General features: G+C 47.0%; 1 pseudogene; it reads right to left on the reverse strand.

The window, feature by feature from the left end:
- Positions 1 to 1,822: 1,822 nt before the first annotated feature.
- LOC125089526 (syncytin-1-like) lies at positions 1,823 to 3,610 on the reverse strand (annotated as a pseudogene).
- Positions 3,611 to 26,755: the final 23,145 nt, after the last annotated feature.

Consider the following 26,755-nt stretch of genomic DNA (forward strand, 5'->3'; position numbering starts at 1 on the left):
TCGGACAAATCACTCAGCATTTCTGAGCCTTCATTTCAGCACTCTTAAAATTAGTCTTCTCTTCTCTTTGTTTCTTACTCTGTGGGATGGTTGTTAGTGTCAAAGGAGCTAATGTGAGCTTATGCATTTTATAAACATTAAGAAGTAAGCACATGAAAAGGACTATAGTCTTTTGTTTACCTCTATCCTGGCTATTCAGAAATAACCTTATCACATGCTAACTGGGTGGTGAAAATACTTATGTGTTATGATCTCAGTGAAGCAAACAGAGTTAACTAGTTAAACAGTCTTTCAAGAACATGGAGATAGGAAAAAGTGTGCTCATGGGAGTTTGGTAGGTTTTCTTTAAGTTTTAGAGAATTCAGCCCCAACTCCCCAGAACCTCCCTGTCTCCAGAGGTAGATGGAATCAGTGGTGTTCAGAACAATGTTTTGCACCACCTATGTCTTCCATTGTCAAGCCAGGATTCCTTTACAATCCCTGAGCTCTGTTAAGTGAGGAAGGAAAGGGTTCTTGACTTTATCTTATAGAGTTTCAGGAAAGCTTGGAAAGGAAAGGGACTTTAGGTCAGCCCTCTACCCCCTGTTAGAACTTGTTATGTGTTCATCATTCTTCCTTCTCTGTGTCCTGGCCATGGCTTCTGCATGGTTCTAGTGTGCTTCCCCACCCCTTCAATGTGGGGCTTGGTCATGTGACTCGCTTTGGCCAGTGAGATGTGGATGGATTGTTATACAGCTTTCAAGCTGAGACTTTGAGAGGCATGGCGAGTTTCTGCCAGCCCTCTTGGAGCTTCTGCTCTGCATTTTGAGAATAACATGCCCTAGTCCTGCAGGAGGACACACAGCAGATCTGAAACATCCCAAAGTCTGGATCCGATCTAGTTTATTGAGCCCAGCTAAACCTACTGAGAACAGCCAACTATAGTTTACCCATGAGTAGAAAATAAATGCCTATCTTCAAAACCTGGTAAGCTTTTTGGGCTTGTTTGATATATAGCATTATTATATATTTTGAGGTGACAGAAAACTTGTTAATCACATTAGCCTATTCTCAAACTGATTCCATGAGGTTACTCTATGTGAGAAGCTTCCTAGGCTTCTGTGGCTTTACCTTATTTATTCACGTCAATGAACCTTTAATGGGTAGAATAGTTTTAAAGAGCAGATTCCATACCAGTTCCCAGGACAGCACCTCAACTAGAATCGGGCCCATGTTGATACCAAAGTAAGAGCTGTAAAGTTAAGATGACTAATAGAACATTTGAGATGGAAGGCCAGACTGCAACTATATATCAGGCCCTTATTGTAAATTTTTTCCGGCGAGATAAACACAACACCAGGCAAGGTGGGTGCAAGGCAAGATTTATTAAAGGCCCTCTCCGGCGAAGTTTCAGGGCTCAGGAGGAGGGGAGCCAGGAAAGTTGCGCTGGGAAGAGGTGGGCACCCTCGGGCCAGGTTCCGCGACTCTGGAAAGCAGAGTGGTGGAAGTCGCGCCCAAGGCAGGGAGAAGAGGGCTTTTAAGGGGCCTCGAGGGGAGTTCAGGGGTCTTTTGGCAAGTTTCCCTTATTTGGATATTTCGCCTGCTCGTCGGGGTCCCATTGGTCCACGGGAGCCCGGGGGGTTTTCAGACTCCTGATTGGGTCTTTGTTCTCCTGTCTGAGCTCAGGTTTTGTGGCGGGAACTTTCGCCATCTTAAGTAGCCCTTTCTTTCTGCCAGCCCAACATTCCGACCTTTTGCTTTATATAATGGTGCCAGGGGTGTTGACTCAGTTCTGGCTACTTCCTGCTGACGGCGGGGGTGGGGGGGGTGAGGGGGGTGGGCGTCGTCTTAGGGGTAGTGGGAAGTGGGCGGGTGAGAGTAGGGCTGGAGGAGGAGTTGATTGACAGACACTCGGGCAAGTTCTTGTAGGCGACCCTGCAAGCATCGGAAAAGACAGGGAGCAACTGAGACTAGAAGGAGGATTATGCATACAGGTCCCACCAAAGGGAGCAGCCAGGTTACCCAGGTGTAGGGGTCCAGGCCCCAGAAAGACGTGTCTCACCGCCGTGCCTGAATCCGATCCCTGAGTTCTTTAATCCTGGAGGTAACTATACCTGATTGGTTAACAAAGTAACAACATTCTTCATTTAAGTATAGGCAGGTCCCCCCTTTTTCGGCGGTCAGAAGGTCTAAGGCCCGTCGGTTCTGCAGGGCTACGGCCGCCAGGCTGGTAACTTATGTCTGTAGGGCTGTGAGGGAGTCAGCAACCCGTTCCATGTCATCATTCAGGGCTTGGGAGAGTTTGTAATAAGTCTATGGAAGTTCCTATCCCCGCTGTTCCGGTCGCCACCCCTGTGGCTATTCCTGACCCTATTATGAGTGGGAGGAAGGCAGCCCTTCCTCCACGGTGTTGGGGGAATAGGATGGATTGCAGCTGGGATTCAGAGTGGATGGTGGTAGAAGGAGATAGTAGAATGAATATACAGCCTAGGGAGTCATTAGCGATCAGGCAGTGAGAGGTTCCCTGAGGGCACGAGAGAAATATTCCCGAGGGAGTACAGTATGGGAGGGAGGAGTTAGTGATGTTGGCAGCTGCGGTGGTAAGGGGGGAGGACACATTAATCACAGGTATGTTTCCCCCGATGGGGCCTATTTGGACCGTGTTATTTGTGGCCGTGGAGTTGGGGAGTGGCCAGTCAATAGGGAGGGGTACCCCTACAATGTTGGAATGTGTTGAAGAAGGGAAACAGATCCAGCAGTCACTGTCACCGTTCTTCGACACATTTTGCCATAGGTTGTAACTAGAGTTCAGGAGGGCCACTGTCAGTTGTTCGGTGGTAGGGAATTTTTGGATGCTACCAAGATTGATGCCCTTATAGACCGGGTCGCTGGGGGTTTGGAGTCGTTTGGTCAGGTCCGTGACCGCTGTTTTAATGCGTTCGCGGCTAGCCTGGTCCTAGACCTCCCCCCCCCCCCCCCCACGTCAGAGAGACCGACATGACCCAGATAGATCCAGCAAACTTTTCCAGACCTGGGGTAGATGTTGCAGGGGGCAATACCGCGTTTGGCTGTCACGAGGTCAGAGACCCAATAGGTTTTCTGGTCATACGCACAGGTTGTTGGTTTCTTTCCCCAGTAGCAGGTTGTAGGCATATAAGTAAAGGCTGAAAAATAGCAAGAGGTACCTGAACCCCTCATTCAGCTAGACTCACATGGATCCGCCTGGTTTGTCTGGATTAGAAGGAATATGAGAAGGGGCCCTAACCAAGAGGAGTTTGGTGGGGCCTGGCATCTGGGAAGTCCAATCACTATCTCTGGGTGCCCGTTTGAGATTGTTGATATGTACCCATGTAGAGTGCCCCAACAGTTTCGCAGCAGTTGGGGTGGTAAGGACGACCATATGAGGCCTGGTCCACTGGGTTTGTAAGGAGCCTGGCTGCAAGCTTTTGAGGAGGACCTGGTCCCCAGGATATAGATCTCGTATATCCCCTTCAGAAGCATGGTCTCTTGGGGCTGGGATGACAGTGTCGGCGTGGGCCCTTAAGAGAGCTCGGAGGAGAGTGAGGTAAAGTAGATAGGATAAAAGAGGCGGGGAAATGGCCGGAAGGCTATGATTTATAAGAAAGGGCTGGCCGGGGGCGCCTGGGTGGCTCAGTGGGTTAAAGCCTCTGCCTTCGGCCCGGGTCATGATCCCAGAGTCCTGGGATCGGGCCCCGCATCGGGCTCTCTGCTCAGCGGGGAGCCTGCTTCCTCCTCTCTCTCTGCCTGCCTCTGCCTACTTGTGGTCTCTGTCTGTCAGATAAATAAATGAAATCTTTAAAAAAAAAAAAGAAAGGGCCGGCCATATAGTAATTCAAATGGGCTTAAGCCCGATGGCCCGTGGGGCGTAGCCCGGAGTCTGGTGAGAGCCAGGGGCAGAAGTGTGGGCCAGGAAAGGTGGGTCTCTAGGGTAAGTTTGGTGAGTTGGGCTTTGAGCAGCCTGTTGGCCTTTTCTACCTTACCCAATGACTGTAGGTGGTATGGGATGTGAAGTTTCCAGGTTATGTTGAGGCTCTCAGCTACCTGTTGGGTTACACTGGAGATAAAGGCAGGTCGTTGTCTGACTGGAGGGTCCGGGGCAACCTGAACCTCGGGATGATGTGCTCGATGAGTATTGTAGCCACCACGTCTGCCTCGATCCAGCCTGTGAATGTATCAACCAATAGGTAGCAAAAGGTTTTTATGGCGAGGCGTGTGAGTGAAGTCCAGTTGCCAGTCTTCCCCCGGCTGATGACCTCGGAGCTGATGGTTAGGCCCTGGTCTGTGGATTCCTCCTTGTGAATTCACGGCTGAACAGGTTTTACAAGCCCTGTGGACAACTTCTGGACAACTTCGATTACCTTAGATAAGGAAGGATGATAGAACAATGGCTGAAGAAATTGGTGGAGAGCCTTTGGGCCAATATGGAGGGATCGGTGGATGTCAGTAATTAAGGTGTGCGCCTGATTGCCTGTCAGGGCTATCCTGTCCTGAATGTAGATCCACCCCTTATCTCCAATCTTTCCTCCCCGTGCCTGGAGGGCTTGTGTTTCCTTTGTAGAGTAGGAAGGCTGGTGAGGGGTGTTAAGAAAGAGGATAGGAGACGCAGGGGTATTTAGGGCCGCTGAGTCTGCCTGTTGTTACCTAGGGAGACCAGATCCTTGGCCGTTTGGTGGCCTCGACAGTGAACAACTGCTACCTCAGCGGACAGACTAAGGGCCTCAAGCAACTTGGCAATGAGGGGTCCATTAGCTATAGGGGTGCCCTTGGTCGCTAGGAACCCCCGTTCTTGCCAAAGAGCAGAGTGTGTGTGAGTTATGAGGTAGGCATATTTTGAGTCAGTGTAAATGATGACTCGTTGTCCCTTCGACAAGTGTAATGCCCTGGTGGGAGCTACGAGTTCAGCCTTCTGGGAGGTGGTTCCGATGGGGAGGGGAACCATCTCTAATACCGCATCCGTGGTGACCACAGCATAAACAGTGTGTCTTTGGCCATCTGAGGCCAGGAGGGAACTGCCGTCCACGAAGAGTACGTGGTCAGGGTTGGCTGGTGGTTGATCAGAGAGACCGGGATGGAGAGGAGTGAGGTCCTCTATAAGTTGTAGGCAGGAATGAACGGGTTCCGGGGTGGATGAGGGTATAGGCAGTAAAGTTGTGGGGTTTAAGCGGGGGGAGGTAGAGAGAGAGATATGCGGGTTTTCTAGGAATAGCAGATGGAATAGCTGGAGACGAGAAGGAGTCAGATGGGCCAGGGATCGGTGGCTAAGGAGGTCCGTGAGTCGGTGGGGAGAGTAGACCGTGATGGGCTGCCCTAAGGTCAGTTTGAGGGCCTCCTTTGTAAGAGAAGTGGCTGCTGCTAGGGCCCTGAGGCAGGGCTGCCATCCCTGGGTGGTGACATCCAGTTGCTTGGACAGGTAGGCTATAGCCCTATGCGTAGGCCCCACCAGTTTTGTTAGGAGGCCGGTGGCCGAGCTGGAGCGCTCATCAGTGTAGAGATGGAATGGTTTAGAGAGATCGGGTAGGGCTAAGACTGGTCCGGTGGTAAGGCGGTCCCTTAGTTTAGAGAATGAGTGGCGGATCCAAGTGGGATCAGTTAGGGGACCCTGGGGGGTCTCTTTAGCCGCCTGGTACAGAGGACGGGCCAGGATAGAGAAATTTGGAATCCAATGTCTGAAGAACCCAACTAATCCAAGAAAAGAGAGTATTTCATCCACCGTTTGGGGAGGTTGGAGTTCTTGGAGGAGGCGTATGCGGTCCCCAGTAAGAGACCTAGAAGTGGAAGTCAGAAGTAGGCCCAGATAGGTAACTGAAGGGGCACACAATTGGGCCTTAGAGGGGGTGACTCGATATCTCTTGGCCCCCAGGAAGTTAAGTAGGGCGGAGGTGTCATCCTGGGAGACCGAGAGGGAGGGGCTACAGAGGAGGAGGTCATCCACATATTGTAGTAGAGTACTGGCCTTAAGGATGCACTGCTGTAAGTCTGTAGTCAAGGCCTGGCCAAAAATGTGGGGGCTGTCCCTGAACCCCTGGGGTAGGACAGTCCAAGTTAGTTGTCCAGAAGCGTGCGAGTGGGGATCCTCCCAGGTGAAGGCAAAAAGAAAATAGGAATCAGGGTGCAAGGGGACGGTGAAAAAGGCGTCCTTTAGGTCCAGTACTGTAAAGTGAGAGGTGTTTGGGGGAACGCGAGACAATAGGGTGTAGGGGTTAGGAACAACTGGGTGGAGGGGGACCACCGACTCGTTGATAAGCCTAATGTTTTGTACCAGTCGATAAGCCCCTGAGGGCTTGCGTACTTAAACCTGACGTTTAAGCCGTTCTATGATAGGTTTCAGGCCCCGGGGGTGGGCTAAGGAAATAGGAAACTGAGCTCGAGAAGGAAACTTGGAGTTATCCTTAAGCTGTACTTTAACCGGGGGTAAGGTGGGAAGCGATGATGGGCTCCGAGGTGTCCCACACCCGAGGATCTACAGTGGGTAGGTCATCTGGAGCGGGGGTCGAGGGAGTAGAGAGGTGTAGAATGAGACGGGTTGAGGTGGAGGGAGGGGAGGAAGGGGAGAGGCAGATAGTTGCCCTCAGTTTCTGGAGAATGTCCCTCCCCAGTAGAGGGATCGGGCAGGAAGGAATCACTAGGAACGAGTGGGAGAAGGGGAACCCATCCAGACTACAGGTAAGGGGAAGGGTCACCCTAGGATTGGAGGAGGTCCCATCGATCCCCATAACAGTAATTGGTGAGGTTCGAGTAAGTCCCAAATAGGAAGGCAGAACAGAGTAGGTAGCCCCCGTGTCCAGCAGAAAGGAGGTGGACTTACCCACTGCCTGGAGCGTGACCCTGGGCTCGGCCTGGGTGAGAGGGGTGGCCGAGTCTGGGCTTCGTCAGTCGTCCCCCAATCCGAGCAGTTGAAAAGCTGGACTTACTGTCTCGGGGGCTCCCCCACGTTGAGGCGCCGAAGATACTCCGAGGTTAGGGCAGTCAGATTTCCAGTGGCCCATCAAATGGCATTGAGGGCAAGGCCGAGTTGGCAGCTTTGGATTGGGGCACTGGCGAGCCCAATGTCCCTTGACCCCGCATTTGAAACAGGCCCCCAGACAGGTGCGATTGGTTGCCCCTCTCTGTTGGCTCCTGGAGCCGGCTGGCCGCAGGGCTGCTACCAAGGCTTGGGTCTGCAACTGAACTTTTGCTGGAGTCTGGCTTGTCGTTTAAGCTCAGCCGCCTCCTCACGGGAATTAAAGACCTTAAATGCCATTTTCACCAAGTCAGAAATGGGGGTCTGAAGGCCCTCCTCAGCCTTTTTTTAACTTTCTCCATATATCCGGTGCCAATTGAGAGATCAAATGAGTAGCCAGCACCGTGGCCCCTGCAGGAGAGACGGGGTCCAAGCGAGTATACTGGGTTAAAGCCTCGGTCAATCGGTTAAGAAACATGGCGGGGTTCTCGTCAGGGGCCTGGACAATCTCCCTAATCTTGTTGTAATTAACGGCCTTATTAGAGGCTGCCCGCATGCCGGCTATGAGACATTGGACCATGCGGTCGCAGCGCCGGTGGCCATCTTGGCCATCCTGATAATCCCAACCTGGTTCTACAGCTGGGACCGCCTGGGCTCCAACTGGCATGGCAGCATCCGTGAGATGGACCTGATCTGCGTGCTCCCGGGCAGCAGCCTGGATATGTTCCCTCTCCTCTGTGGTGAGGGTGGTGGTCTGGACCACATGTAAATCATGCCAGGTAAGGTCATAGGCTTGGGCCAGACATTGGAATTCTTTGATATAGTTATCAGGATTGGCCGAAAAGGAGCCCAGACATTTCTCAATTTGGAAAAGGTCTTGTAGAGAGAAGGGTGCATGAACTCAAACAACTCCAACTCCAGCAACCTCCCTTAGGGAGCACACTAAATCAGGGGAGGGCTTTCAAGCCCTAGTGCGGGTGGAGATGGGAGGGGAGGCTGGAGGGGACGTGAGGGGAGGTTGGGGGGGGCGCATCAGGAGTGAACTCAGGTTTTGGGGGTTGAGGGGATGAGACGGGGGTCGGGGTGGAAGGGGGGTGAAATGGGGGTGGTTGGAGCAGGGGGGTTAGGGGTTGTAGGGAGAGAGGGACCTTGGGGTAGGGGATCGCGGTAAGGAGGAGGAGGAGGAGGAACCAGGGGCCCTTTTGTCGGTGGGTGGGTAAAGCTCTCTGGGGGTTCAGAAAGGGGAGACAGGGAGGAGAGGTCCGGGTCTTTGGGAGCAGTGGGTGGCAGGATAGGTGGAGGGGAGCAGGCCAAGAGGACCTGTGAAGTGGAGCAGTGAGAGCAGAGGGAGGGGCGAGAGCACAGAGTCCAGAAAGCCTGGACATAAGGGACCTCGACCCATTTGCCTTGGCGTTTGCAGAGATTGCCTAGGTCCATGAGAATCTGATAGTCAAATGTGCCTTCCGGAGGCCACTGGGACTGATTGTCTAATTGGTATTGTGGCCAAGCGATGGTACAATAATGCATGAGACATCGCCTTCGCAGGTCCTGGTCCAGTTCCAGGGTTTTAAGATTGGCCAGCAGGCACCCCAGGGGTCTTTTAGGGTCGAATTTGGATTGGGAGGTCCCCATGATTTGTTGCCGGGCAACCTGAGGGCTGGAGGAAGGCGTCCCCTCGTCCACCACTGGGTTGTGGAAAAACTGTGTCGACTGCCGTAGAGGTTAGGACGTCTCCCAGCCTCTCGGAGTCACGGAGGTCACCTGGTGACCGGCGGGGTCCGCCCTGACACTGCCGCGATTAGGGCAGGGCTTTCCGGAAGGAGGCGCAGAATTGGGGGAAACTCACCACGGCTTAAGAAGTGGCGTTCGGAAAGGTGGGCCAGGGGCCGGCTTGGGAAAGGAGAGAGCCTCCCCACTGGGGTGGGGGCTCAATCTCCTTCCTGGGTTTCGGCACCAAATGTAAAGTTTTTCCGGCGAGATAAACACAACACCAGGCAAGGTGGGTGCAAGGCAAGATTTATTAAAGGCCCTCTCCGGCGAAGTTTCAGGGCTCAGGAGGAGGGGAGCCAGGAAAGTTGCGCTGGGAAGAGGTGGGCACCCTCGGGCCAGGTTCCGCGACTCTGGAAAGCAGAGTGGTGGAAGTCGCGCCCAAGGCAGGGAGAAGAGGGCTTTTAAGGGGCCTCGAGGGGAGTTCAGGGGTCTTTTGGCAAGTTTCCCTTATTTGGATATTTCGCCTGCTCGTCGGGGTCCCATTGGTCCACGGGAGCCCGGGGGGTTTTCAGACTCCTGATTGGGTCTTTGTTCTCCTGTCTGAGCTCAGGTTTTGTGGCGGGAACTTTCGCCATCTTAAGTAGCCCTTTCTTTCTGCCAGCCCAACACTTATGACTTCAAACAAGACATAGATCAAGGCAGCCTAATAAAGAAAGACCACAGAAAATCATCTACAACTGCAATGTCACCTTGATGTTTGAAGAGGGACTCTGATCAAAAGCTTTGAGTCTGGGTGAATCAGGAAATAACTTTCTTCTTGTCAGCAATTGCCATCAGCTATTGGTTTAAACAACGAGATTTGAATCTCCAATCCCTGTATGTCTAGCTGTGCTGACTTGATAGATAGATGAATGAATCTTAGGGGTCCTGTAACTTACTGGTACCAGAAAGCTTCCCAGAGGACTGGCAGTAAAGGGAGAATGTAATGTGACAGCCTGAAGGCATCAGTGATCCCTGGACCAGAGTCACCTTGGAATTCTCTGGTCTCCGGGACAACCGAGTCATAAATCCTGGGCATCTCAGAGCTGGAAAGGGCTTAAAGATCATCTGCCAACTCCCTGTCCTGATGCTTGAAATACCGAAAAACATCTCAGAGAAGTAGTTATCCATTGCAGTGAGAAAAACATATCCCTTGTCAAGGCTACATATATCATGTTTAGATAACTCTGTGCTATGGAATGAATGTTTGTGTCCCTCTAAAATTCGTAGTAAAACCCTAATCTCCTGTGTGGTATTTGGAGATGGGGCCTTTGGAGATAATAAGGTTTAAATGAGGTCATGAGGGTGGGGCCCTCAGAATGGGATTAGTACCTATGGAAGAAGAGACAGGAGAGATCTTGCTCCCTCTCCTCTGGCTTTACCATATGAGGATACAAGAAGAAAATGGCCACCTGCAAACCAGGAAGTGGCTCTCACCAGACGCCAGATATATCAGCACCTTGATCTCGGGCCCCCCAGCTTCTAGAACTGTGAAAAATAAATGTTTTTTGTCTAATCCCCTCAGGCTCAGTAATTTGTTATAGCAGCCCAAATGGACAAAGATACCCCAGTCGTCAAGCAGTTTTCTCTCCTACCAAGCTGATCTCTTTCTTTCTTATTCTCATTCGCTCATTCTCTTCACGTTTTTGAAGGCTTAGAACTGGAGTCAGCAAACCTTTTCTGTAAGGGTCTAATAATAAATATTCTAGGCTTTGTGGGCCATTTGGTCTCTCTCACCCTGCCACTGGAGCAAGTGAAAGCAGTCATCAACAATACGTAAATGAGAGGGCATGGCTGTGTTCCAATAAAACTCTATTTAGAGACACAGACATTTGAATTTCATTAGAGTTTTACCTTGCAGCAAGTATTACTCTTCTTTTGATTTTCCCCCCGACTATTTAAGAACGTGAAAAGTGTTCTTATCTTGTGGGCTCTACAGAAACAGGTGGGGGCTGATTTTTTTCTGCAGGCTATATAGTTTGCTGGTTCCTAGCAAAGCTTCCTTCTCATCCTCAAGACAGTCTTTCTTTCTTTCTTCCTTTCTTTCTTTCTTTCTTTCTTTCTTTCTTTCTTTCTTTCTTTCTTTCTTTCTTTTTTTCTTTCCATTTGTTTGAGAGAGTATGAAAGAGAACAGATAGCACAAGTAGGCAGAGTGGCAGGCAGAGGGAGAGGGAGAAGCTGGCTCCCCACTTAGCAGGGAACCCGATGCGGGGCTTGATCCCACGACCCTGAGATCATGAACTGAGCTGAAGGCAGATGCTTAACCAACTGAGCCACCCAGAAGCCCAAAACAGTCTTTCAATTATGAATCATTTCTACTCCATCCTGGATACTCATCAAACAAGTATCGAGCACTTACTATGGACTAGGAAGCAAGTTTGCATCAGCTGCTGGGGATATGAATTTGATAATGGCATGTCCCCACCCCAAGGAGACTAGGCAGAGGCACTTTCTAATTTGACCTTCAAATTAGCCCTTTGTGGCACATATTGCTATCATACAGAAGGGGAAATCAAGGCCAGAAAGGATAAATAATTCGCCTAAGGTCTAAGAAGTGACATAGCCTGGATTGGGAACCCAAGCCATCAGGTTCGGCGTCTGGCCTGTGGTGCCATCCCTGTGTGGAAACTGAGACAGTAAGCTACGTTTTATACATCTCTTCTGGAACTGGCACTTTGTTGCTCAAGTCTCACTTAATCCAAACAATGTTCTAGGAGATGAGCATCAGAATTCACATTCTACGGATGAGACTCCCACCAGGCAGTGACTTGCCCAAGGCCATGCAGAGCCTTGAGCATTCCCCACATCCTGTCCGGCTCGCTGTTCTTAGCCCCAGACCAAGGGATAACGAGAGAGGGGGCTCATAGCATGTGTAGTCGGAACAGAAGGCAGATTTACGCAACCTGCCATTTACTTTTGACACTTCGGACCCCTTGTTAAGGTGTAGAAGACAAAGTGTGCTCATTTCCATGACTTTGTTCTATGCAGAGACTGGAAAAAAAACTGGGGGCTGGTGCCTGATGGGTACATGCTGGGATTCAAAAAGGAGGAGGAGGCATTCTAAAAGGGGTATGGACTCTTGCTACTTAAAGTGGTGTCCCCACACTCAGCAGCATGGACACCGTCCAGATGCACTGTCATCTGAAGGGCCATCCCCTGAGATGTGACTGTCATTCCCGGGCATTCTGCTCTTCCTTGGAGGCCACGTCCCCTGCTTTTCCTTGGAAGCCCCATGCCCACCCATATCTCAGCAAGCGCAGGGAGCTCACACCAGACTGGCAGACGCCTGGGTTCTGTGCAGGCTTTCTCCCTCACTTGCCCTGTGGCTTGGGGCAAGTTCTAAACCTTCTCTGGACCTTAGCTTGTTTCTCTTCTGGAAAATGCCCACATCAGTTGTTTTCCATCCTGACTGGCCTCTGTTATCATCTGGGGAGTTTTAAAATAATTCTGATGTCCAGGGCCTACAGCCAGAAGTTCTGATTCCACAGGTACTGGGTGAGGCCCAGGAACGGGAGCTATTTCAACTTTCCAGGCCCCACCCCCCGCCCCACAGGAACACACACAGACTTCCCAGGCTATTACAGTGTATAGCCAGTGTTACGAACCGAGAGGTCAGATCCCTGCTTCTCAAACATCGGGATGCGTGAGCATTACCTGGGCGATCCCTGAGAATTCAGATGCCCAGGCCCACCCAGTTCTTCGGAGTCAGAATTTCCCAGTGTGGGGGGCCGCACAGACAGGCATGAGTACGTTTAACCAGCTTCCAAGGTGATGCTGACACACGACAAAGCCTGAGAACTGCCAGAATCAATGGCCTCGGAGGTCTCTTTCAGCTCTGACTCTGAGGTCCCCGACTCAGTGATTCTGGGCTTCCTTCCTGAGCTGGCATCGAGGCGTCATCAGCTTGTAAGCAAAGCTCCAGTGCCCCCTGAGAATGTGGCCAGCTGGCAACAGTGGAGAGAAGCGATAAACACATTTGGATTCTCTTTATCAGCCGTGCCACGAACATGATGTACGGAAGGACGGGGTCTCTGTGTCAAGGCCATCTGAGGCCTTGGGTTAGGACCAAGGGCAGGCCTGGGCCCTGCTCTCTTTGCATGCTCTTTGCTTTGGCCCCCGAGGTGGGTACAAGTTCCAGGCTGCTACTTACGCCTACATGCCAGCCCCAAATCCACTTGAAAGAGAAAGATGAACCTGAGAGCTGATGCGAATTTTCCCACCCTACTTTGTCTTTCTGCGTCAACCCCCTTGGTAGGCTAGATAAATACCTTGACTTCCAGGAGGATCCAGGCCTGGAGTAAGGAACCCAGAGCCAGGCTTCAGACAGGCTCTGCGGCTGGGCTCTGACATTGCCCTGGCTCGCGGAGGCCATCCTGGAGTCTCCATTCCTCTCTGCAGCATGTGGCGATTTAATGGCAGTGAAATTTATTGTGGGTAATGGAGTGTCAAGCTCCTTATTGTTAATGGATGATTTCAAATGTGGAGAAGGATTTATTAAATAAGTCAAGCATACGCCTCCAAGAGACGATTACTATGAGTGAAAACAATTATATAGTTAAACAAGGAGGAAAGAAATTTTAAATACGTCTTTAAAGTTCTCTAAATCAGTTTAAATGCATGATTTTAGAAGGTGGGGGGATCAGTTTCAGCAAATTACTCATCAGGTTTTTTTTTTTTTTTTCCTTTTTTTAATTCTACAGGAACCAATTGCCCTATTTGGCTGCCATTTAAAGAGGTTACTGATTGGTGTTTGGAGAAGGGGGGAAAAAAAAGCTAAGGGAGTAGGACCTAGTTTGGTAATTTCCTGGAGTTGCCAGGTTTCAATCTCCTCGACGACGTGTAAGTGGGTTTACCCTGGAATGAAGGGAAGTCAGGGAGCCAGTAGGAACTGTCACGCAAAGAGAAAGTTCGGGGATGTCTTCCTGTTACTAGACAATGGTGCCGAGCCTTAGAGCTGGAAGAACTTTGGAGGACCTTGGTCAGTTTCATTGTGCAGATGGAGAAGCTGAGGCCCAGAGAGGGACAGTGACTTGGCAAAGATAACACAGCTCATAGATTGCAAGGCTAAAAGCCAGAGTTCCCCATTGGTCTGTCTGTGTGATGGGATCATAAGTCTGACCTCACAGGACTATCTGGAAGGAGACAAGGAAGCAGGAGGGAAAGGGTTGTGGGAACTATGTATGTTTAGTAACTGGAAGGGGCTACTCTAGGGAAGAGATTGGCTGAGAATCTCTGTGGTGGTTCATTTTGGTGAAGGGACCACTCTTCAGCCGTTCCAGACATTCTACAGCCAGGACCACAGCTGGCTGAGGTCCCTGGGCTCGTCTCTCCCACTGAGCTGAGGAGAAGCACAGGCAGCCACAGCCCCCCTGACATTTTCTTTGAGATGGTGACAGCTGGTGGGACTTTTGACTAAAGGCATAAAGAGCAAGCAGGCAAAAAAAGTCACTGTGTTAAAAAGTGGTTTAAAAATGTGCAACGCCATCTGTTTGACCACGGTGATTTTTTGGGGTGTGTGTGGGGGGACAGAAACCTTCCCCTCTCCCACTGCTGGGTCTTTCCACGGTCAGGGCTCAAGACAAGAAACTTGATCGAGTCGGCAAGGTTTGTTTTCTGTGCTCCCTTCATTTTGCTCCCTTCTGTGCCTAGTGCAGGTCCTCAATCCTGCTTCCTAAAAAGACATTTCTTAATTTCCCCGGTTGCTAACGAAGTCCACCCTTTGCCAAAGCCCTAATCATGGGACTCAAAAGGCAGGTTTCTGGTTTTTGCCTTTTGCTATGTGAGTCCGGTTCTGGTGTAGAGAAATGGGATTTTAAAAGACAGGCATTTAAGCTCTTCTCTACCTCGAAATACTACAATCTTTTTATTTACTCGGGTTTTCCTTCATGTCCTAAAGTTTTATACATTTCTCTTGCTGGTATTTCTTACCAAGTTTGTCTGAAGTATTTTTCAGGTTGCTCTTCTCCTTTTGTGAATACGGTTATAAAATGTATATTCTAGGGCACCTGGGTCGCTCCGTGGTTTAAAGCCTCTGCCTTCGGCTCAGGTCATGATCCCAGGGTCCTGGGATGGAGCCCTGCATCAGGCTCTCTGCTCCATGGGGAGCCTGCTTCCTCCTCTCTCTCTGCCTGCCTCTCTGCCTACTTGTAATCTCTGTCTGTCAAATAAATAAATAAAATCTTTTAAAAAATGTATATTCTAGTTCGTTACTATTGTGTAATATGAAAGTTATTAATTTTGTGCATGGATTTTTGTATCTGTCACCTGGATGAATTTGTATTTGATTATAATTGCCCTTTGGTTTCTGTGTATTTTCTAGGTAAATGGTTATATGGACGGCAAATAGTTTCATCTCTCTCTGTTCAATTTGATTCCTTCTCTTGTCTTTCTCCGTGGGCAAGCCCTCAATTCGGTATTGAAAAGTAGCAGTAGTCATAGGCATCCTTGCTTTGATCCTGACTATAATGGGATTATTTTTGGTAATTTACCATTAACTATGATGTGTGCTCTGGGTCTATAGTAGAACGCATTACCTAGTTGGGATTTTTTTTTTTTTAATCAGAAATGGGTACTGAATTTTATTAAATTTTAACATCATTGAGATGATCTGTTGAGAGGATTTCAGTCAAGTCAGAAACATAGATGGTGTTCAGATGTTGAACCATTCTTATATTTCTGTTCACAATGAGGTACTGGTTTTGATTTCTAATACTTTGCTTAGGATTTTTGCTCATAAATGATATTGGCATATGTTTTTTTTTTTCCTTTTGTCTGTGTTTTCCCTGTCCGGTTTTGGAACTGGGTTATGTTAGCCACATAAATGAGTTGGGTAGTTTCTATCGTCAATGCCCTAGAGTGTGTATTGCGTGCAGTTCTGGGTTTCCTGAATATTTGGTAGAACATTCAAGACGGTAAACTTTCTTACTTTGTGCATCTTAGCAGGGTAGAGCTTGAATGACTATTTCAGTTTCTCTGATGATTATTGTTCTTTCATGATATTTTTTGAGCCAATTATTGTGATTTATTGTTCCCCCCAGAAAACTATCCAATCCATCTAGATGTTCAAATGCTTTGGTATAAAATTCTCTTTACTTTAGAATATGTGTTGTCTATTCTATCTCATTTCTCATTCCTAACACTGTATTTTTCTGTCCCTCTTCCTCATCTCACCCCTAGTCTCTCAATCTTGCCACAGGTTATTCTAGTTTACTGGTCTTTTCAAAGAACCAACTTTTAGTTTTATTAATTGACACTGTTAGTTTATTTCCTTAGTTTATTAATTTTTGCACTTTGTCTTCCCTGAAGTTTCATTGTTTTTATTTTTTTTTTAATCTTGAAAAGCTTACTTTGCTTTTACTGTTTTTTTCTCTTTTCTGAGAACTTCAAGACTAAATTTTCCTGAGTTAGGTATGTGCCTCAGGTTTTTGATATATGGACTCTCCTTGTCATTAATTTCTAAAAGGTAATATTAATTTTTCTTTTAACCTAAGAATTATTTAAAAGATGTTAAACACTTCCAGATGTGTAGGACTTTTTGGCCATTTTATTTGTTATTGATTTTGAATTTTATTGTATTTGGGCCTAGAAGTAACTGGTTGGACTCCTTTGTTATGAGAATTTATTGAGATTTCTTTTAGGGCCTAATACATAATTTATTACAAATTTATACAAATGCATAAGTTATTTTTTTTAATGTTTCATGCGTGACCAAAAATAATGAGCTGTCTTTTATTAACATCTATATCTATTAAATCACATTTTAAAATTATAGTATATATGCTATTCATATCCTCTCTCTTTGTACTTAGACATACTTTGTATTTTGTACTCTCTTTGTACAGCTACTTAATCTGGTGGTTCCTGTGTCCAACTCTTTTTTTTTTTTTTTTTAAGATTTTATTTATTTGACAGAGAGAAATCACAAGTAGGCAGAGAGGCAGGCAGAGAGAGAGGAAGGGAAGCAGGCTCCCCACTGATCAGGGAGGCTGACACGGGGCTCGATCCCAGGACCCTGAGACCATGACCTGAGCCTAAGGCAGAGGCTTAACCCACTGAGCCACCCAGGCACCCCTCTGGTGGTTTCTGAAAACTAAGTAACAAAGGCTCTTATCATGATTGTGGATTATCATTTCTCCTTTTTCATCTTTTAGTTTCTGCTTTATGTATGGCAGCTCTGTTATCGAGTGCATCAAAGTTTGTGGCTGATACGGCTTTTCTTTTCTTTTTTTTTTTTTTAAGATTTTATTTATTTATTTGACAGACAGAGATCACAGCAGAGAGCCCGATGTGGGTCTCGATCCCAGGACCCTGGGGTCATGTCCTGAGCCAAAGGCAGAGGCTTTAACCCACTGAGCCACCCAGTTGCCCCGGATAGGTCTTTTCTATAGAACTTATAGTTTATCTATGCGAAATGTCTCTTACCCCAGTCCTTTTCATTGTGCTTTGCCTTGATTTTTATTGTGTTTGATATTATTACTACTCTGCCCACATTTTTTTATTAGTATTTGCATGGCATAGCTATTTCCATTCTCTTGTTTTTTAACCTTCACTTATCATTTTGCTTTTGTGTATGTTAGGAGAAACACATACTGGGCTTCTATTTTTTAAGCCTAATTTAAGAGCTTCTTTTATCCGATAAGGATTTAAACTACTTATACTTATTGATATTACTGATATAATTGGACTTACTCTTGTCATTTTTAAAAAAACTTATAAATTCACATTTTTTTCTCCTTTATCTCTCCTGGTATTTGGTCGGGGGCGGGGCACAGAGTTTATTGAATGACTTTTTGTTTTATTTTCCTACTCTAATGGTTTGAAGGTGCTCGTTTTATTTCTGTATTTCCGATCAGTTGTAATAGATCAGTGCATTTTTAAGAGACATACTGAGTCTGGAAATCAATCATTACCTAGATCCTGCCAGTGAAAAATAGTAAAGCCTTTTACTTTTTTCACTACTTGATTTCTCCTATTATTTCTTTTCTTCTTCCCAACACTTAACCGTGTTGATATGATTTGGGAATTTAGGTACAAAATATTAAAGATTTTGTTTAAATATAATTATGTATTTCAGTTAATAAAGTCTTAATTTCTTTAGTTTTTTTTTGTTTTTTTTGTTTTGTTTTGTTTTTCTTAACATTACTTCTTATAGCCCACATTTTTCTCTTTGATTCCTTTCTTCATTTTATTTGGTTCTATCCTGTCTAGAGATTCTTTCTGACATGTTTGACAATATCTTTGGTTTCCTCTTTTACTTCAAAGATAGTTTTACTGGGCATCAAATAAATTATAGATTAAAAATAAATTACTTTAGATATCTGAGATTATTATTGTTCTGTTGCCTGTTGTCTTCAATGGTTCCAGTAGGAATTTTGATGATACTTGAGTCTCATTTCTTTGCAAGGAAGTCAGTTCTTTACGTATGGAGGAATTTTCTCTTTGTAACATTTTCCATATGATACCTAAATGTAGATCTTTTAAAATTTAACTTGCTCAGCATTTGATGGACATTTTCAATCTGGAGATTTTCATGTTTCTTTCAGGAGTTATTCTCCCACGTCTTACTTGAGCGTTTCTTTTCCATTCTCACTATTCCCTCTTTCTAGGCTCCTATCAGATGATTTTATCACTGTTTGATTCATTCTCCATTTCCCTTAACTTTGTGCCTCTCTTTCATATCTGTTGCTTTCTGTGCTTTTCTCTTGGGGGAAGTCCTTGGTTCAATCTCCTACTTTACTAATTTGCTCTTTAGTTATATCTCTTCTGATTCTCAACCTACATATTGAAGCTGTTACTTTGAAAATTGTCATCTCCATACCTCTAGTTGATTATCTTGTATGTATGTAATACCCCCCACACGAAAATACTACTTAGACTTTTCTAAAGGCATTTTTATTTGTTCTGTTGATTCTTCCTATGGGCTTTAGTTCTTCAGGTTGTTAAGCTTAGCTCTTCATGTTAAATTTAATTCCTCAGATGGTTAGATTTGGTACTTTTCTTTTGTCGTGTTGATTTTTTCCAGGACCGGTCACCCTATCAATCATCCTTGGGCCCTCCTGCGACTTCCATGCCCAGAGCTGCTTTCTCCAACTCGTCTGCACCACTGCTTTCCTTTGTGCAACTGGGGTGTGCTTTTCTTCTTCAATCTTCCCTCTCTGTCTTACTCTTTTCAGGGATTTTTGATAATTTTTGGTCTGTTGGGAATACCTCTTCTTTTGTTCCAACATTGTTATGGATTTTTATTATTCTTTCTTATTATATATTATTTATTTATATTTTATTTATATTTTTGTCTTCTACCGCTATTATTTCTTTACTGTTTTGTAGGAGCCTGGGGTAGGAAGGAGAACATAGAGATTCTGCGTAGTTTACAACTGTTACCTGATCTCCTGAGCTTTTTATTTTATTTATTTATTTATTTATTTATTTATTTATTTAATGTAGGCTCTACACCCCACATGGAGCCCAATGTGGGCTTGACTCTGAGATCAAGACCTGAGCTAAGATCAAGAGTCAGACGCTTAATGGACTGAGCCATCCAGGCACCCCTCTCCTGAGCTTTTTATGTGTTGAAGGCTGATGTTTTAAATCAAGACTCCAAAGGTGAAGGTGAGTTGTGCAACTAGGTTTAACCAGGACTGGGTCTGCCCTCTGGGTCTAGCTAACAGCTGCTCTGACAAGGTCAGGGTCCACCCTGGTGTTCTTCCATTGGGAATTCCCTCTGTGGTGTCCATTGTTAGGATGTTTTCCTGCCTCGCCTCTGGCTGGAAAACCTGTGAAGTCAGACAAGGTTTTCATTTGCTGGCCAGCCGTGAATAATGAGTGTGGAGGAAGGACTGGACTTGAAGACGCTAGCCTTCCTTATGTCTGGCATGAGGGAATATAGTGAATGTTGTGATGCACCACCCAGTTTCCCCCTCCAGAATAAAAAACCTGTTTCTCTCGCTGATGGCCAGGTCTCTGGAAGACAGAGGTCAGCTGTCAGCCCTTTAGGGGATGTCTCAGATAAAGAAAGTGACTTTGCCTCATTTCACATGTTTCCATGAGAAGCTGGTGACCCTGTTGCCCAACCTTCTTGTCCCAACTCAGGTGGTTCTGAAGGATCATCTCATTTTTAGGACTCTCCATGTTTAACACTCATACTGCATCACAGCTTGGTGTCCCCCTGTGCCCAGTCTGCCTCCTTCCCTTCATCCCATGGGTGTTGATCTCAGTGACACTCTAATAAACCTCCTGCATGCTAAACTTCACATCAGAGTCTGCTTACTGGGGATTCTGACCTAGGACCAAGAATTTACTGGAAATGACTACATCTATCAGAGAAAGCAGATGTTTGGCTACAGAAACACTTTAACCTGCCCTGGGCTTAGGTAGATGAGTTGTGTCAGGAAAAACACAGGCAATCAGAAAGCAAGGAAGCAGCTGTTTCTGAAGCTGCCTGATTTACCCCCCAGACCTGTTCCTTCTATAACTTTGCACCAATGCAGAAAATGGTGATTCCATCTTTCCAGGTGCTCAAGATGAAAACCTTGGGTTCTTTTCTGATTTTGATCTCTACTGCCACATGCACGGCCATCAGGGAAATCTCTCAGCTTTACCACATCTGATCCCAAATTTGACTCTTCCTTCCTACCTGGGATGCCAGGTACTACTTTGGAGTACTGCAATTGCCTCCCAATGTGACCCTAGTTTCTGTCCTTTGCAGTTAGTTCTCCACACAACAGCCAAAGGGGCAGAGGAAGAGGGAGAGCCAGATGTGGTGCTCCATCCCAGGACCCTGAGATCATGACCTGAGCCAAAGGCGGATGCTTAACCACTGAACCACCCATGTACCTCCCCCTCCAGAGAGATCTTTCAAACCAAAAAAGTCGAATCATGTGTTTCTTTAACTCAAAGCCCTCCAGTGATTTCTGTTTCATTTGAAGTAAAACCCTAAGTCCTTCCATTGTGCCTGTCAGTGTTCACCTGAAAAACAAAATCAGTAGGATCCAGATAGATCCACATATGGATACAAAGAGGAGATTGATTATAGGATTTGGCTCATGTGGTTATAGAAGCTGACAGTCCACAATCTGCCATGGGCAAGCTGGAGACCCAGGAAAGCCCGGAGTATGATTAATCCAAGGCTGAAGGCCTGAAGTCAGGGGACCACTGGTGTTAAGTCCCAAAGGCCTGAGAACAAGGAGCTCCGATGTTCCAGGAGCTTCACCGTCTGAGAGCAAGAGAAGATGGCTATCCCAGCTCAAGAAGAGAGAGAGGAAATTCACCCTTACTTCATCATGTTGTTCTGTTTGGGCCCTCCATGGATTCGATGGTGCCCACCCCCGCGGGTGATGGCAGGTCTTTTTTACTTAGTCTACTGAATCAAGTGCTAATCTCTTCCAGAAACACCTTCACAGACACGCTCAGAAATACTGTTTTGCCAGCTATCCGCATATTCCTTAGCCCTGTCAAATTGACGCACACAAAATTCATTGTGACAGCCCTCAAGACCTTTCATGATCTGGCCATACCGCCACACCGTCTTGCTGCCGTTTTCAGCCATACTTCCTCTGCTTGCTCTGCTCCATGCCAAGCCTGTCCCTGACCAGGGCCTTTGCACTTGCCGTTTCCTCAGCTGGAAAGACCCAGGTATTTTTTTTTCACGGCTCCTTGCTTACTTCTTTCACTTCCTCGGTTGTCTTAGCCCGTTCAGGCGGCTCTAGCTGAATACTGCAGACTGGGTAGCTTATAAGCAACAGAAGCTTACTTGTCACGCTTGTGGAGGCTGGAAGTCTGAGATCAGGGTGCCAGCCTGGTCAGGTGAGGGCCTCTTCCAGGTCGTAGACTTGTCTTACTCACCTGGCAGAAGGGAGAGGGAGCTCTGTGGGGCCTCCGAGTATTTCCAGTACTTTCGAGGTTAGGGTTTTAACATATGAATTCACTGGTGGGGGGAGGGTGGGGTGCAGAGAAATAATCAGACCAGAGCACTGATCAAATGTCGTCTTCTCTGTGAGACCTCCCTTGGCCATCAGTATACAGCCTCAATTTATCCTAACCATCCCCCTGTCCTGCTTGTTTTTCTCATAGCATTTATTGCCATGGGATTAATTCACTGCTTTACTTATTTACCATCTATCCATTCCCTCAGTAGAATGGAAGCTTCATGAGAGGTGTTTGTTCACTTCTTTATCCCTGACACCTACAGCAGTGCTTGGCACAGAGTGCTTGTCAAATAAAGGAAATCTTAATTACCTGGCTCTTTGGAGATGTCTCAGGTGGGAAAACCGCAGAAGCACAAATCGAACTCCTTGTTCTGCTGCTTACTTGCCTCATGACCTTCCATAAGCCCCATTTCCTCTCTGAAAGATGACGGGGCGGGATAAGAGGGTCATCCACAGTCCCTTCCCGGGCTGATCTTTTTTAAAGCTGTGATTTGTTTAAAGAAAATAACCAGCTGTGGCAGAGAAGAGGTCAGGCTCCTCTCGTGTGGTTTTTCTCACTTGCTGATCCGGAGACAGAGCATTGAGAAGGTTGGGGTCCAGGCAATGGTACGTACTGTGTAGTTGGAGATAGTTGTTTGATGTTTTATTTGTTCCTGATTTACATTTTCTCCTTCCCTACCTTCCCTCCCTCCCCACGGAGATAGTACTGCAGCCATGTTTCTGTTGCTTGAATGAGTTCAACATGAAACCTGGCTCTGGCTTCTGCAGGATCCTTCTCTGTGTCATCCTACCTAAGGGAGTAGCTCCAGGGTGCTTGACTCCTGTTTTTTTCTATTTAACCATCCTGCCCTCCTCCCCCACCTGACATGTGTTCTGTGACTTGTTTTGGCTTCATGTTGGGCAGATTATATGTCCTTGCCTTTTGCTCTGGTCAATGGAATGCGAGCAGATGTGGCACCATCAGTGGCTTGTAAGAAGCTTGGGCTATGACCTGTCTTTCTGAGCTGCTTCCGTCAACATTAGAGAAACATGCCCTGGCTAGCCTAGTGATCCAGGAAATATTGAGGGATACCTAGAGCAGACCGGAACTAAACCCAAGGCTGAGACCAAAGTCAGCTGAGCTGAGATCAGCTGAGGGAGGTCAGCAGAGTTGCCCCAGCCAACCCACACATGCATGAATGAGCATGAATTATTGTTGTAAATCACTGACTGGTGGGGTGCTTGTTACATAGCATTATTGTGACAATAGCTGACTGATACCAGTCTTAAAAAAAAACCCAGCCCAGGGTACTCACTTCCAGAAAACTTTCCATCAACCCAGACTTGGCCAACAGTAAGAATTTCAGGTTTGTTTAAAGTCAGTGGGGTCCCTGGTTTGTGGGGACTGAGAGAGGAACTATAGCCAAAAGAGGGCAACGGAGGCAGCCAATATTGCTCAGTTGTACCATTTGGTGACTCTGCAATCAGGAAGAGCAAGGATGGAAAGGGTTTATAGGAGAAGCCGGTATGATGAGTCTAGTATTAGCTTTGTGCCTTGGGGATTCTTTCCCGTTCCTTCCACAGGGCCGGCCTCCAGGTCACAGGGCTAGTAACCTGCCTGCGGTCTGAAAGGTAGTCCGACCTAGCTCTCCTGGGTATTTCAAACTGGGGCAGCAGGGCACTGCTCTTCTGGCAGTGGAAACTATGCCTTCCAAAGGGACACTGTGGACATTTAGAATCAAGTCTTTTCAAAATATCCAATTTGCATATTAGGAGAGTCAATTGGAGATGCTGCTTTTCTTTTTCTTCTTACCCAATGAAAAGATGAGTTTTAAAGAGACTCAACAGCAACTACGTTTCTAGTGCTTAAGTGAATTCCAATAGCTACTGTAAATTTCATTTATTATTTATACAGCTTCAGCTCCCTTGAGAAGCCGAGTGCCTTACAGGAAGGAAGAAGAGATCAAATCCATGTGGAGTGGGGCGGGAGTTAGGGGGTCAGACTGTAGGGCACCGGGACAGGGTCTGTGGTGTTGATGGAGGTGTCTCTAGGGAGGCTGATCGGGAGCTGGGTTGAAGAGCGGTGGGATCAAGATGAACAGAACTGGGAGAACCTCTAAGATCATTTGGGCCTAGGATGTTTTGCTAACTTTTCTGGTCCTGAGAATCATGAGTCACTTGTTAAAAATACAGATGTCCAAATCCCTCCCCTGCAGATTCTATTTTAGCAGCTCAGAAGTGGGGTCCAAATATCCACACTTTTAAGAAGGACCCCAGGTGATTTTGACAACTAAGCCTTAATAGTGATCTATCAAGATACCCTCTTTCATAAATGAATCTTAATTTGAGGCTCAAGGAAGGCTCTTGCCCCAGATTCCCAAAGGCCCAGTGAGTGCTAGAGTTGATCTAGGGCAAGATCTCTGAGACCTGAATAGTGTGGTTTAGGATGGCCCATTTGCAGGCATTCTGGGACTGACAGTGTGGTCTGCAGTTTTTCTAGTCTTTTGATTCTCTGCCTTCTGCTGCTCCTTTTCCCTCCTTAAGAGCAGCTGAAGCAGGGGTCGTGGAGCCAGAACCCCGTTCAAATCCTACCTTTACTTCTGACCGCGGTACAGCCTTGGGCACGTTGTTTAATTTCTTGGAGCCATGGGTATGGTCATTAAATGAGATAATATACATCACAGGTGCTCAGTAAATAATTATTAGTGGCTACAAAGTGCCAGAGCACAACCAGCATTAACTCATTTAATAATAACTTTTTTTTTTTATTAATCCCATTTTAAAAGTAAGGAAAGGGAAGAACACAGAATTAGAATGCCCAGCCCAAAAGCCTACATATAGCAGGTGAGGGGCAGGGGCGCATCTGAGCTCAAGCAGTCTGCACTTGTTTTCTCCCCGGAGAGCAGGGCTCTGGTCACAGTAGGGCCCCTGGCGTAAGTAGACAGAAGTGCTTGTTGAACTCAGCTGAGATTTAAAACGCAGGACAAGAAATGCACTTTGAGCCTGCTTGAGGGTGGGGCCTCAGCCAGATGGAGAAAGGGGTCTGGAAGCCTTAGGGGAGAAAGGCCTGTACTCCCAGAAGGTGGGGCAGGGGCTCCAGAACCAATTCCTGGGAGATAAAGACTGATCTCTGGCCAAATAATTAACACTGAAATGCGCAAGGAGCCAGGAAGTTTCCTTGCATTGTCTCCTGCAATAGAGAAAAATCCAGACTGAACTGGCTGCTTCCATTAGAAGTGATGTAACGAGCCGGCTTTGGCCTAGTTTTCTTAAAGCAGGCGGCCCCCTGGCTCTCCCACACCCTTCTTTCTGAATCTGCAAGTGACAGCTATCGCCATCTAGTGGTGTGAGTGGCACTGCACAGGCACCGGGAAAGAAAGGTTAGCTCTAAACCGCAAGGATTTAAGATACCTCTGACCTCCCCGGAAGATAAGAACCCCGTATCTCAGTAAGGAGCTTCACCTGCTCAAAGCACATCCAGTAATCTTCACTTCATTAGGTCTTCTTAACCATCCCGGGGAGTAGACAGGGATCATTAAGTCCATTTTTTGGACAAAGCAACAAGTCCCTACGGAGAAGGGGTCTTTCTGAGGAGCTGCAAGTGGTCAGCTATAAATGGAACAAGACCAGGACCCAGGTCTTCACAAATCCAATATCTTGGCCCAAAAGTGACACACAGAGGCTGTCAGGTTTCCTGAAATTTCTTTGGACAGGGAAACAGAAGATGATTCCTCCTGGAGGTCCCAGGTGCTTCTTTGTATGGGGCAGTGGGGAGTGGGGGACATGTGGGTCCTCTTCATCTCAGTGACTTCTGAGACTTTTCTCCAGAATGAGCATCCTCAGGGGGATGTCTGGGCTGACAGTGTTCACATGGGAGGTTTGGAAAAAAAGATGTCTATTGCCACTCCAGCTCCTGACCCTCGTGCAGGACATCTAGATCTTATCTAGTCCAGGTCCCTTGTCTCAAAGATAGGGAAACCAAGGCACAGGAGGCTGACATCACACAGAGGCAGAACTGTGGTTAAGGACTTCCTCTCCAGCTGCTCCTCCGGTTTTACATTCTTTGATGTAAGAGCTGGGACCTGGAAATCGTACCGTTCCAGGCAGATATTAACCAATTAAGCCCAGAGTGAAAATCAGACTCCAGTGTCTTGCATGTCCTACCACAAAGGATGCAAAAGAAGAGAGGAGCCCCTAGACATTTACATTTGTTTTAGCGTCTGTAACATCAGCAGTTCTCAGACTTTTCACAGGAAATCGCAGGCAGGACTTGAATCTGTGGAGGGGATAAATGGGGAGAAAGTTGTGGGAGAGCACCATCACCCTGCGGGCATCTCCGTGGTGCCTGAGGGTGTAGGAGAACACAGAAGGATGGCCAAGGCATGTGTAAGGAGCACTGGCTGTGGAGTCCCAAACCCTCAGCTCTAGTCCTGGCACAGGCTGTATGCTCTTGGAAGTCCCTTTCTCACTCTGCTCCTCTCCCTGTTTCCTCATTCATAAAATAGTCCCATCCCTCTACTTCTCAGGGATGCTGAGATCAAATGCAGGGAACAGGGGGAATAGGTATGAGACTATTTCATAGAAAGTCAAGTGTATTATTCATCAAGGGTTTCTTTTCTTTGTACTAAATTGAGGTCAAACAGAAATGCACAGGTCTTGGGGCACCTGGGTGACTCAGTCGGTTAAGTGTCTGACTCTTGGTTTGAGCTCAGGTCCTGATTTCAGGGTGGTGAGATTGAGCCTCATGTTGGGCTCCATGCTCAACGGGAAAACTGCTTGACATTCCTTCTCACTCCTTCTCCCTTTCTTTCTGGTTCCCCGTCTCCCATTCTACTCATCTCTAAAATAAAATAAATTAAAAAAAACCCTTTTTTTTTTTTAATAAAAGAAATGCACAACTCAAAGCGTTCAGTTCTGTGAGCTTGGATAATTGTAATCAGCTGTGAAAACATTACGCAAAACAAGACAGAAAACATTCACATCACCTCAGAAAGTTCCCTTGGGCCTGTTTCCAGACAACCTTTCCCTCAGGCAACTGCTGTTGTGATTTCTATCATCTTAGCTTAGTCGTGCCCGTTCTAGAACTTGGTATGGATGAACTCGCACAGCATGTACTCTTTTGTGCCTGGCTGCTTTTGCCCACCATAATGTTGTTGAGTTGCAC

Source organism: Lutra lutra, chromosome 17 (assembly GCF_902655055.1).
Source record: "Lutra lutra chromosome 17, mLutLut1.2, whole genome shotgun sequence".
In the NCBI taxonomy this organism is placed as follows: Eukaryota; Metazoa; Chordata; class Mammalia; order Carnivora; family Mustelidae; genus Lutra; species Lutra lutra.